The sequence below is a fragment of the Stegostoma tigrinum genome, chromosome 3 (genome assembly GCF_030684315.1).
Source record: "Stegostoma tigrinum isolate sSteTig4 chromosome 3, sSteTig4.hap1, whole genome shotgun sequence".
Classification (NCBI taxonomy): Eukaryota; Metazoa; Chordata; class Chondrichthyes; order Orectolobiformes; family Stegostomatidae; genus Stegostoma; species Stegostoma tigrinum.
The window spans coordinates 134,716,991-134,728,488 of NC_081356.1; the positions used below are offsets into that span (position 1 = coordinate 134,716,991).

Here is an 11,498-nt window from a genome sequence, read left to right on the forward strand (position 1 = left end):
ACAGATCCTTGTGGTACACCACTCCTAACTGAGCGCCATGTTGAATATTTTAACACCATCCTTTGCCTTCTAAGGGTCAGCCAATTCTGAATCCAATCTGCACATTTCCCCCAACCCCATGCCTCCTTACCTTTTGCATGAGCCTACCGCAGGGAACTTTATCAAACACCTTACTTAAATCCATGTACACCGCATCCACTGCTCTGCCTTCATCCACGTGTTTGGTCACCTCTTCAAAGAATCCAGTAAGGTTTGTGAAGCATGACCTACCCCTCACAAGTCCATGCTGACTATCATGAATCAAACTGTGCCTTTGTAAGTGATCATAAATCCTATCTCTCAGAGATCTTTCCAATAATTTGCCCACCACTGATGTAAGACCAAGTGGCCTGTAATTTCCAGGGTTATCCCTATTCCCTTTTTTGAACAAGGGAATGATGTTTGCCCCTCTCCAATCTTCCGGCGCTACACTCTTGGATTGCAAGGACAAAAACATCGTTGCCAAAGGCCCTGCGATCTCTTCCCTCGTTTCCCATAGATTCCTTGGATAAATCCATCAGGCCCAGGGGACCTATCTATCTTCAACTTCCTCAAAATTCCTAGTACATCTTCTTCACTAACATCAACCTCCCCTTGCCTACCAGCCTGTTTCACACTGCCCTCCTCTACAACTAGGTCCCCGTCAGTTGTGAATACCAAAGAAAAGCATTCATTAAGGACTGCTCCCATCTCTTGAGGCTCCGTGCACAAATTCCCTTTATAATCCTTGATCAGCCCTGCCCTTTCTCTGGTCATTCTCTTATTCCTCACGTATGTGTAAAAAGTCTTGGCGCTTTCCTTGATCTTACCTGCCAAGGTTTTCTCACACCCCCTTGTAGCTCTCCTAAGCCCTTTCTTCAGCTTCTTCCTGGCTACCTTGTATCCCTCTACAGCCTTTTCCAATCACTGTTTCCTAAACCTTACATAAGCATCCTTCTTCCTCTTAACTAGTCGTTTGGCCTCTCTTGAGAACCAAGGCTGCCTCACTTGACCACATCTTCCCTGCCTGCTAGGGACAAACATATCGAGCACACACCGTATGCATTCCTTAAACAATCTCCACATTTCTGTGGTGCTCTTCCCAGACAGCATCTGTTCCCATTTTATGTTACCCAGTTCTTGCCTAACAGAATTGTAATTACTCTTTGCCCAATTATAAACCTTACCCTGCTGTATGTACCTGTCCTTATCCGTGACTATTGTCAAAGTAACAGTTATGATCGCTACCACCAAAATGCTCTCCTACCAACGGGTCTAACACTTGGCCTGGTTCATTGCCAAGCACCAAATCCAAAGTGGCCTCTCCTCGTGTTGGTCTATCTATGTATTGTGTCAGGAATCCTTCCTGAATGCACTGGACAAAATCCGCTCCATCTAAACCATTACAACTAAAATGTTTCCAATCAATATTTGGAAAGTTGAAGTCACCCATGACCACAACCCTGTGACCTCTGCACCTTTCCAGTATCTGCCTCCCAATCCGCTCCTCCACCTCTCTGCAACTATTAGGGGGTCTGTAAAAAACACCCCTAAAAGTGATTGCTCCTCTCTTGTTCCTGACCTCAACCCAAACTGACTCGGTCGACATATCATTCTCGAACTGCCTTTCAGTAGCTGCTGTACTAGCCCTGACCAGCAATGCCACTCCCCCACCTCTTTTCCCACCCTCCCTATTTCTTTTAAAGCATCTAAATCCCAGAACTTCCAACGACCATTCCTCTCCCTGAGTTACCCAAGTTTGTGGAATGGCCACAACATCGTAGTTCCAAATACCGACCCATGCTCTAAGTTTTATTTCTGACACTTCTAGCATTGAAGTATACAGACCTCAAACCATCTCAGTGTCCGCAATTATGCTCCATTGACTGTATTTCTTTATGAACGACCTCACTCCCTGTTGTGTCCGTTGGAAGGCTGAATACCTCGTCCTCTGAATTACAAATCTGGTTCCCCGTCTCCTGCCAATTGAGTTTAAACCATCCCGCACAGGTCCAGCAAACCTCCCTCCCAGGATATTTGTGCCCTTATGGTTCAGGTGCAACCCGTCCTTACTGTACAGGTCCCACCTTCCCCAGAATGTGCTCCAATTATCCACATAATGGAAGCCCTCCCTCCTACACCAGCCCTGTAGCCACGTGTTTAGCTGCACTCTCTCCCTCTTTCTTACCTCGTTATCACGTGGCACTGGTAGTAATCCAGAGTTAATTACCCTGTTCGTCCTGTACTTCAGCTTCCAACCTAACTCCCTGTACTCATTTTTCACATTCTCACTCCTTTTTCTACCTCTGTCATTGGTACCAATGTGTACCAGGACCACTGGTTGCTCACCCTCCCCCTTAAGGGTCTTGAAGACTCAATCCGAGACATCACAGACCCTGGCACCCGGGAGGCAACATCCCATCTAACTTCCCTAAGTTCCCATGTCTTCATGCCTTTCTCCACAGTAAACACAGAGGGAGAAATATTCATTGAGGACCTCGCCCATCTCCTGTGGTTCCATACATACATGCCCACTCTGGCCCTTGAGAGGTCCTAATCTCTCTCTAGTTATTCTTTTTCCTAATTCACTGTAACCTTCTCAGCTAAAGCGATCTTGTGCCCCCTTTTCGCCCTCCTGATTTCCTTCTTCAGAAAACTCCTATATCCCTTGTATATCTCCAGGGATTCCCTCGATCCCAGCTGCCTGCTCCTGAACCATACCTCCTTTTTTTCCCTTGGCCAACACCTCAATATCTCTTGTAATCCAGTATTCCATACTCTAGCCTTGCCCTTCACCCTCACAGGAATATATCGGCCTTGAACTCTAGCTATCATACTTTCAATGGTCTCCCACTTGCCTGATGTCCTTTTGTCTACAAACAAACTACTCCAATCACCCCCTGCAAGCTTCTGTCTAATTCCATCAAAATTCACCTTGCCCCAGTTTAGAACTTGAACCTGTGGACCAGTTTTTTTGTCTTTTTCCATAACTGCTTTAAAATTAATAGAACTATGGCCTCTGGCCTCTGGTCCCATAAGTACTCCCTCACTGTCATGTCAGTCACTTGTGCTGACATTTTCCAAGACCCAGTCAGGTTTTGTCCCTTTCTGAGTAGGACCCTGTGTACTGCCTGAGGAAACTTTGCTGAACAGATTTAACAAATTCCACTTCATCTAAGCCCTTAGCACTAAGGCAGCCCCAGCCTATGTTAGGAAAATGAAAATCCCCCACTTTGACAACCCTATTGCTCCTGCAAGTTTCTGCAATCTCCCTATGTATTTGTTCCTCTAATTTCCATAATGCAACCCCAGTAATGTCACCATTCGCCTATTATTTCTTAGCTCCACCCAAAAGCCCTACAGGATGATCCCTCAATTATTTCATGTCTGACTCAAGCTGTGATACTCCCCTTAATCAAAATGCAGCCCCCCCTTCCCTCTTTCCTCTACCTCTGTCACGCCTTGAAGCACCTGCACCCTGGCACATTAAACTGCCAGTCCTCTCCCACCTTTATCCATGCTTCTGTAATGTGTGTAACATCCCAGCCCTACATACCTATCTATGCCCTGAGTTCATCGACCTTTCCTGTCAGCCCTCTTGCACTGAAAAAGTTGCAGGTGTTCCTCTCTGTGTGTCATATTCCAACCTGAGCTGTCTCCAGTTTGCTAGGTTTGATTACTGTATCTCCTTCCAGCCTTGTACTTGCTTCCCCACCGTTGGGGATCTCAAACGCTCCATCCTCTGTCAATCTACTTTTCCTGCTTCTCTGCTGCTTGGCCTGCCGTGTTCATCCAGCTCTACACCTTGTTATCTTAGTAGGAACTGCAGATGCTGCAGAATCTATCTCTTAAACCCTCCGTTGTAGCTCTAGCAAATCTGACCGCCAGGATTTTGGTCCCCTCCGGTTCAGATGCTACCTGTTCCTCTGGAACAGGTCACCTCTGTCCCAGAAAAGACCCTAATGATCCAGGAATCTGAATCCCTACCTCCTGTATCCATTCTTTAGTCAAGGTTTCATCTGCTATGTCCTCCTTACCCTCACCAGCACATGACACTGCAAGTAATCTGGTGATTACCACCTGCAAGGTCCTGGTTTTTAACTTCTTTTTTTCCCCCCAGCTCTATAGAATCACTCCTCAGGACCTTATCCCTTTTTCTTCTTATCTCATTTGTGCCAATGTGCACGATGACTTGCAGCCGATCACCCCCCTCCTTGAGAATGTTAGGCAGCGGCTCCGAGACATCCTTGACCCTGGCACCCAGGAAGCAACACGGTATCCTGGATTCCCATCTGCAGGCACCAAATCTCCTGTCTGTCCCCCTATTTATCCAGTCTCTGATCACTAAGGTCCTGTTTACCTTTACCCTTTCCCTCCGTACCCCAGAGCCAGTCCTAGTGCCACTACCCCGGCTACTGGTGCTTTCCTCAATCTGCCATCGCACCCCCCCAACCACCCCCAACGACATCCAAAACCGTCTACTTGTCTTTGAGGGAATGGCGCATGGGATTCCTGCCACTCTGCCTCCTGTCTTAGCCTTTCCTTATGGTCATCCAGCTCCTCTTTGCCTGTACCTGAGGTGTGACCACCTCACTAAAACTGTTATCTGTGATGGGGTCAGCATCTCAGATGATGCTGAGCACATCCCGCTCCTGCTCCCGCTCCCGCTCCCTTACATGGTCTCCCAGGAGGTGTAGCTGGGCCCTCTTCCCACAGGGGTAGTCATCACTGACGATGGAAGTCTCCCTGATCTCCCACATTCTGCAGGAGGAGCATGTCACTGACTTAACTACCGTCTCAAATGCTCTAAGATTAAATAGGAAAGTTTAAAAGAACTTTATTTGAATTTACCTGCACTTTTTGCTGAGCCAAAACCTTACATCTTACTGTGCTACCAACAAATTTTCAATGGCATGCCTTTTTCCACCCTTATTTTTTTTTGGTCAGAGGAGTTGGGAGGGAGGGAAACACTGCATTGATGTACTGTTTGGGCCTTAAACATTCCTTGATACCAGGGCCACAACAGACTTCCACAGAGAGATGCACTGGTAGGTTCTCTCTGTCACACACACACACACACACACACACACACACACACGGTCATACATACACTCACACACAAACACTCTCTCTGACAATTAGGCCCCCCACACACAGACACATCCCCCCACGCACATAGATGTGACCCCTGACACAGATACATAGACTCCCCCTACCACACACAGAGACAATTCCCCCCCTACATGCAAATTGACCTGCGAATACAAGCAGGCCCACTCACTCAGACTGGCAATTTAACATTTTAGGATTTAAATTGAAAAGAGGGATGTAAAAAGGGTGGGGGAGCTGTGTGATTGATAAGGGTGAATACCACAGCTGCACTGAGGGATGACACCTGGAGCGCTCAGCCAATAGGGCAGTATGGGTTAAACTCAGGAAATAGAAAGGGTCCAGTCACTCTCATTGGATTATACTCCAGGCCTCCCAACATCCCAGAAGGTGATAGAGGAACAGGCCTGCGGGCAGATGGTAGAAATATTAACAGCAACAGGCTCGATGTGTTGGGTGATTATAACTATCCCTATACTAACTAACTAGGCTCGCTTAGGGCTTGGATGGGGCTGAGTTTGTTAGGATGGTTTGTTGAAGCAATATGCAAATTTACAACTCAGGAATGGGCCAAACTAGATCTGGTATTGGGGAATGAGCCTGGCCAGGTGATCCAAGATTCAGTGGGTGGGCATTTCAGAAACAGCAATCATAATTCTGTAAGATTTAAGTTATGGATAAGGACAAGAGTGATCATAGAATCTTGACAGTGTGGAAGCAGGCCATTCAGTCCACTCCAACCATCTGAAGAGTATTCCAGCTGGACCGCCATCCCTACCCTCTGTTATAACCCTGCATAATCTATGACTAATCCACTGAAGCTTCACATCCCATGCCCACACTGCCCCAGGATCTGCAGGTCCAGAATAGGACTCTACAGCCACCAACGGTTGTGCCAACGAAATCGCTGATGAATCTCTTCCCAACTGATCTTCGCAAGCGAAGAATCTGCCTGATGATGATGATGACACATCCCTGGATTGTGGTTGGAAACCCACACAGACACAGGGAAAACATACAAACTCCACGCAGACAGTCACCTGAGGGTGGAATCAAACCCAGGACCCTGGTGCTGTGAGGCAGCGAGGCTAACCACTGAGCCACCCGAGTCCTGAGGTCAAAGCATTAAATTGGGCGATGTCTACGAAATTAGGGAATGTAGATTGGAGATTGTTGTATGAGGGTAAATTTGCAGCTGGCATTTTGGAGCCTTTTAAAAGGGAAATTGATTAGGGTTAAGGACCAGCATGTGAAAGTGAAAGATAGGTTTGGCAAGTTTCATGTACCTTAGAAGACAAAAGAAATCAAGAGCTTAGTTAACAACAAGAAAGGAGGCATACATCAGGATTTGGAAACTGAAGACGGAAAAAGCCCTCAAAGTGTACGCAGAAAGCAAAAAAGAACTCAAACAATGAATTAGGAGGGCTAAAAGGGGTATGAAATGTCTTTGGCAAACAGGACAATGGAGAGTCTCAAGTTAATTTATACATGTATAATGAACAAGAATGGTAGCTGGGGAAAGGATAGGTCCACTCAAGCACACAGGAGGGAATTTTTGCATGGAGCCAGAGGATGTGGGCGAGGTCCTTAATGAATACCTTGCATTGGTGTTTACAAAGAAGGAAGACATGGCAAATGGCCAGTCTCGGGACGGGTATGTTGCTATTCTAGGGCACGTCAATATATAGAAGGGCGGGATGATGGGTGCATTGGAAAACATTAATGCAGACAAGTCGCCAGGGCCTGAAGAGATCTACCTCAGAATGCTGAGGGAGCCAGTTGAGGAATTTCCTGCAGCCATGTATGAAATCGTTACATACACTCTAGTTACAGGAGAGGTCCCAGAGCACTGGAGATCATCCAACATTGTTTTTTTGTTTAAGAAGGACTGCTGGGGATAATCCAGGAGATTACAGGCCAGTGAGCCTTTTGTCGTTGGGAGGGAATTCTTGGATAAAGTTCTTAGGGGTAAGATTTTAGACTTAGGGACTTATGAACAATAAGCAGAGATAATGGGAACTGCAGATGCTGGAGAATCCGAGATAACAAAGTGTGAAGCTGGATGAACACAGCAGGCCAAGCAGCATCTCAGGAGCACAAAAGCTGACGTTTCAGGCCTAGACCCTTCATCAGAAAAGGGGGATGGGGAAAGGGTTCTGGAACAAATAGGGAAAGTGGGGGAGGCGGATCGAAGACGGATAGAGGAGAAGATAGGTGGAGAGGAGACAGACACGTTAAACAGGCGGGGATGGAGCCAGTAGAGGTGAGTGTAGGTGGGGAGGTAGGGAGGGGATAGGTCAGTCTGGGGAGGATGGACAGGTCAAGGGAGCGGGATGAGGTAGTAGGAAGGAAATGGGGGTGTGGATTGAGTTGGAAGGAGGGCATAGGTGAGAGGAAGAACATGCTAGGGAAGAGGGAACGAACTGGGCTGGTTTTGGGATGCAGTGGGGGAAGGGGAGATTTTGAAGCTGGTGCAGTCCACATTGATACCATTGGGCTGCAGGGTTCCCAAGCGGAATATGAGTTGCTGTTCCTGCAACCTACGGGTGGCATCATTGTGGCACTGCAGGAGGCCCATGATGGACATGTCGCCTAAAGAAAGGGAGGGGGAGTGGAAATGGTTCGTGATCGGGAGGTGGAGTTGTTTATTGCAAACCGAGCGGAGGTGTTCTGCAAAGCAGTCCCCAAGCCTCCGCTTGGTTTCCCCAATGTAGAGGAACCACACCAGGTACAATGGATACAGTATACCACATTGGCAGATGTGCAGGTGAACATCTGCTTAATATGGAAAGTCATCTTGGGGCCTGGGATGGGGGTGAGGGAGGAGGTGTGGGGGCAAGTGTAGCATTTCCTGCGGTTGCAGGGGAAGGTGCTGGGTGTGGTGGGGTTGGAGGGCAGTGTGGAGCGCTTTCAATTCCCCTATCCCGGACCCTGATATCACTATGTTCACTGATGGCAGTTCCTGTCTTGACCATACAGGTAATCACCTCTCAAGCTATGCAATACTGGATGACCAGGGCTCTGTCCTGGAATCAGCTTCTTTTGAGACTCCCTTTTCTGCCCAAGAGGCTGAACCTTTTGCCCTGATCCGTGCCTGCGTGCTCGGGATGGGCCTTTGCGTAAACATTTACACCGATTCCCGCTATGCCTTCGGAGTTGTCCATAATTTTGTTCAGGTCTGGAAGAGTAGAGGATTTTCGGTACCCCCATTTCTCATCGCCAGCTCGCTTTGGACCTTTTGACCACGCTCCTGCTCCCTAGACAGGTTTCTGTTGTCAAATACACCGCCCATGCCACTGGCCAATCCCCTGTTGACATTGGTAACCGTGCTGCCGATGAGGCCGCAAAAGATGCCACTCGAGGCCATGTTATGACTGTGTCTAAAATGATGAGCCAGACTCAAAGCTCTGATAAGAGTGGGTTGACCTCTGACAAGCTAATGCCAACCATGTAGTTATCTTACAGGGGGATGCCTCTGAATCTGAGAAGCTGCTGTGGTCTAACGCTGGCCGTTATTGTAATCCTGTTACTGAACTCTGGACCATGCCGGCTGGTCAAATTTGTATGTCTAATGCTCTTGCCTCATGGGTCATTGACTGTTTGCATAATGCTGCTCACTGTGGTGCTCGCTCAGCTTCTGACCTCCTCTTGACCACCATCCTCGCCTCCAGCAGATGGCCCAGAGTGTCAGTGCTCGATGCCTCACCTGCCCAGAACATAACCCAGGCAAGGGTGTGCTTTGCCCAATGGGGCAGATACTCCTTCCTGAAGGGCCCTTTCAGACCCTTCAGCTTAACTTTATTGCGTTGCAAAGATGTCAGCATTATAAGTATGTTCTGGTTATTGTTGATGTTTTTTCTAAATGGGTTGAGGCTTATCCTACTTCTAATGTTACTGCCAAGACAATTGTAAATATTTTGCTCAAAGAAATTATTCCTCGTTTTGGTATTCCCTTTTTACCAGTCTCCTGACAATGGCCCCCACTTTATTGGGGATAAATATCAATGATGAAATATGCTCTCATTTTGGGATCTGCCACCAACTTCATTGTGCTTTTCGCCGTCAGGCTGCAGGACTCGTACAGCATTGTAACCAGACTTTGAAAACTAAACTTGCCAAATAGACTTCTGTGACCAATCTCTCCTGGGTTCGGTTGTTGCCTCTGGTCTTATTCCACCTGCGCTGCACACTCGCAGGCAAAACTCGCTTATCTCCAGCCGAAATCATTTACGGCCGAGGTTTCCGCACGCCCTGGAATGATGCCCCTTCTCCTGTTCATTTCCACCACATGACTGAAGACATGTCCTCCTACATTCTTACTTTGACTAAAATTTTGCGAGGGCTTCACTCCCAGGTCCGTGCTGCTTATGAGAAGCTCCCCTCCCTTGACACTGTTCCGGCTATTGAACCAGGCTCCTTCATTCTCATCAAGAATTGGATGCGCCGCGGCCTCCAACCTCGATGGGAAGGGCCCTTCCAGGTTCTCCTCACCACCCCTCCTGCTGCTAAGGTCGTGGGGTGCTCCGCCTGTGTTCACCTCCATCATTGCAAGGTCGAGCCCCTTCTGAGAGGGGAGATGAATGAGATGGGGACGATGAGGAACTGGGAAAGGAACCGGAATCAGTTGGTAACAAACCAGACTCCTAAGATACAACAAAACTGCATGCTTTGAATAGTAATTCTTCTTTTGTTTTAGACACCCCACTCCTTGCCCCAGGACAACCAGAAGGAATCTCCTGTCTGAAAAGGATTGCAACACAACTCTGATAACTGGAGGAGCTGGATTTGTAGGTCCTCATCTTGCTGAGAAACTCATGATGGATGGTCATTGAGTAACAGTTGTTGGCAACTTTTTCACAGGCCAGAAAAGGCACGTGGAACATTTGATTGGAGTAGATACTCCTGCAAACACCAACAGCTGCTGAAGTCCAGTGGCAGAGCCGCGAGATTTGCCTGGGTGATTGTAACGATGGGCCCCGTGGAAGGATTAAAGACTGATCTTGGACGTTCCATCGTCGTAACCACCTTTACAGCTTTGAGCCTAAAGGACGGTTTGTTTTTTAAGACTCATATCCTTTTCTTTGGAAACGCACTGTGTGCTACCCACTTGCCCTGTCAGTACAGATGTTATTTGTAGCCGCCCCTGGATGGAACCCCTTTGACTTAAATATGACTGACATGACTAACGCCTCATGCGTAGGCCAGGCTGGTGCATACCGACGAAGTATTCAGGGGAGATGTGTGGAGCTGATAAAGTCAAAGTTCCCAGGCTAAAAGAGCAGCTCTAGCAGAATTTACAGTTCCCAGGCTAGAAGCCATTTTGTTGCTAACTTGCACTGAGAAGTTATCTTGTGCCTTTATCCAAGTTTCAGATTCTCAGGTGAACTTCTGGGTCTCCATAAACCTCAGAGGTTGAAGATAACAAGAGGCGTGCACCAACAGGTTTTGCTAACCCTAACACGTTTAATGTCCCAATAGTATTTGCCTTCAGTGTCTTGGTTGGATTATTCATATAATTTGGAGAAGATGCTGGTGAAGCCAGGTGATAAATCTGATCCAGTTCAATACATAATGGTTCTACAACGTCATGACTGATTAATTCAAAGTTTTCATGTCCAATCCAATGTTCCACGTGCCTTTTCTGGCCTGTGAAAAAGTTGTCAACAATTTCTACTTCATGACCATCCATCACGAGTCTATCAGCAAGATGAGAACCTACAAATCTAGCTCCTCCAGTTATCAGAATTCTCTTGTGATCCTTTTCAGACAAGAATTTTACTAGAGGATACTTTTGAGATATGTTTGTTTCTATTTCTTTAATTTTCTCTTTCAGGAATACTAAAGCCTCCTCTATTTTCCTTTTATTTTGCTCTCCTTCTTCTTGTAATGACCTCATGCTGACAAAATTTCCCCAAACAGAGGCCACGTATGCAAGTTACACAAGTGTAATCAAAAGCTTCATCATTCTTCCGTTAAGGTTATTGAAAAGAGGCACCAGGCGCTTCTTTACCATCCTCTGCTTTCCAGGCAGACTGCTGAGTTAAGCATCAGCTCGAAAGAGAAGAACATTGGCTCTTATAGAATTGTCTAGGCTCTCTGAGTAACCATCATCTAATGAAAAGTACAACGGCACCCTTAGCTAAAATTCCTGACAGAAGAATTTGACAGAGAAAGACATTCCTGACTGAAGATCAGGCGAGATGTATCCTGGCTATAATTCTGAGAGATTAAGTTCTAACTTTTAATAATTATTTTAGTTTATGTAAGTGGGACTTGTATTTGTTGGAACCGCATATCATTAGGATCTTACTTTATTCGGGAATAGTTGGTAGTTAGAGGGGAATTGTTTGGTTTGTTAATAGTTCAAGAAA

At 46.9% G+C, this 11,498-nt stretch overlaps 1 pseudogene; it reads right to left on the reverse strand.

The window, feature by feature from the left end:
- Positions 1–10,495: 10,495 nt before the first annotated feature.
- LOC125450870 (UDP-glucuronic acid decarboxylase 1-like) lies at positions 10,496–11,140 on the reverse strand (annotated as a pseudogene).
- Positions 11,141–11,498: the final 358 nt, after the last annotated feature.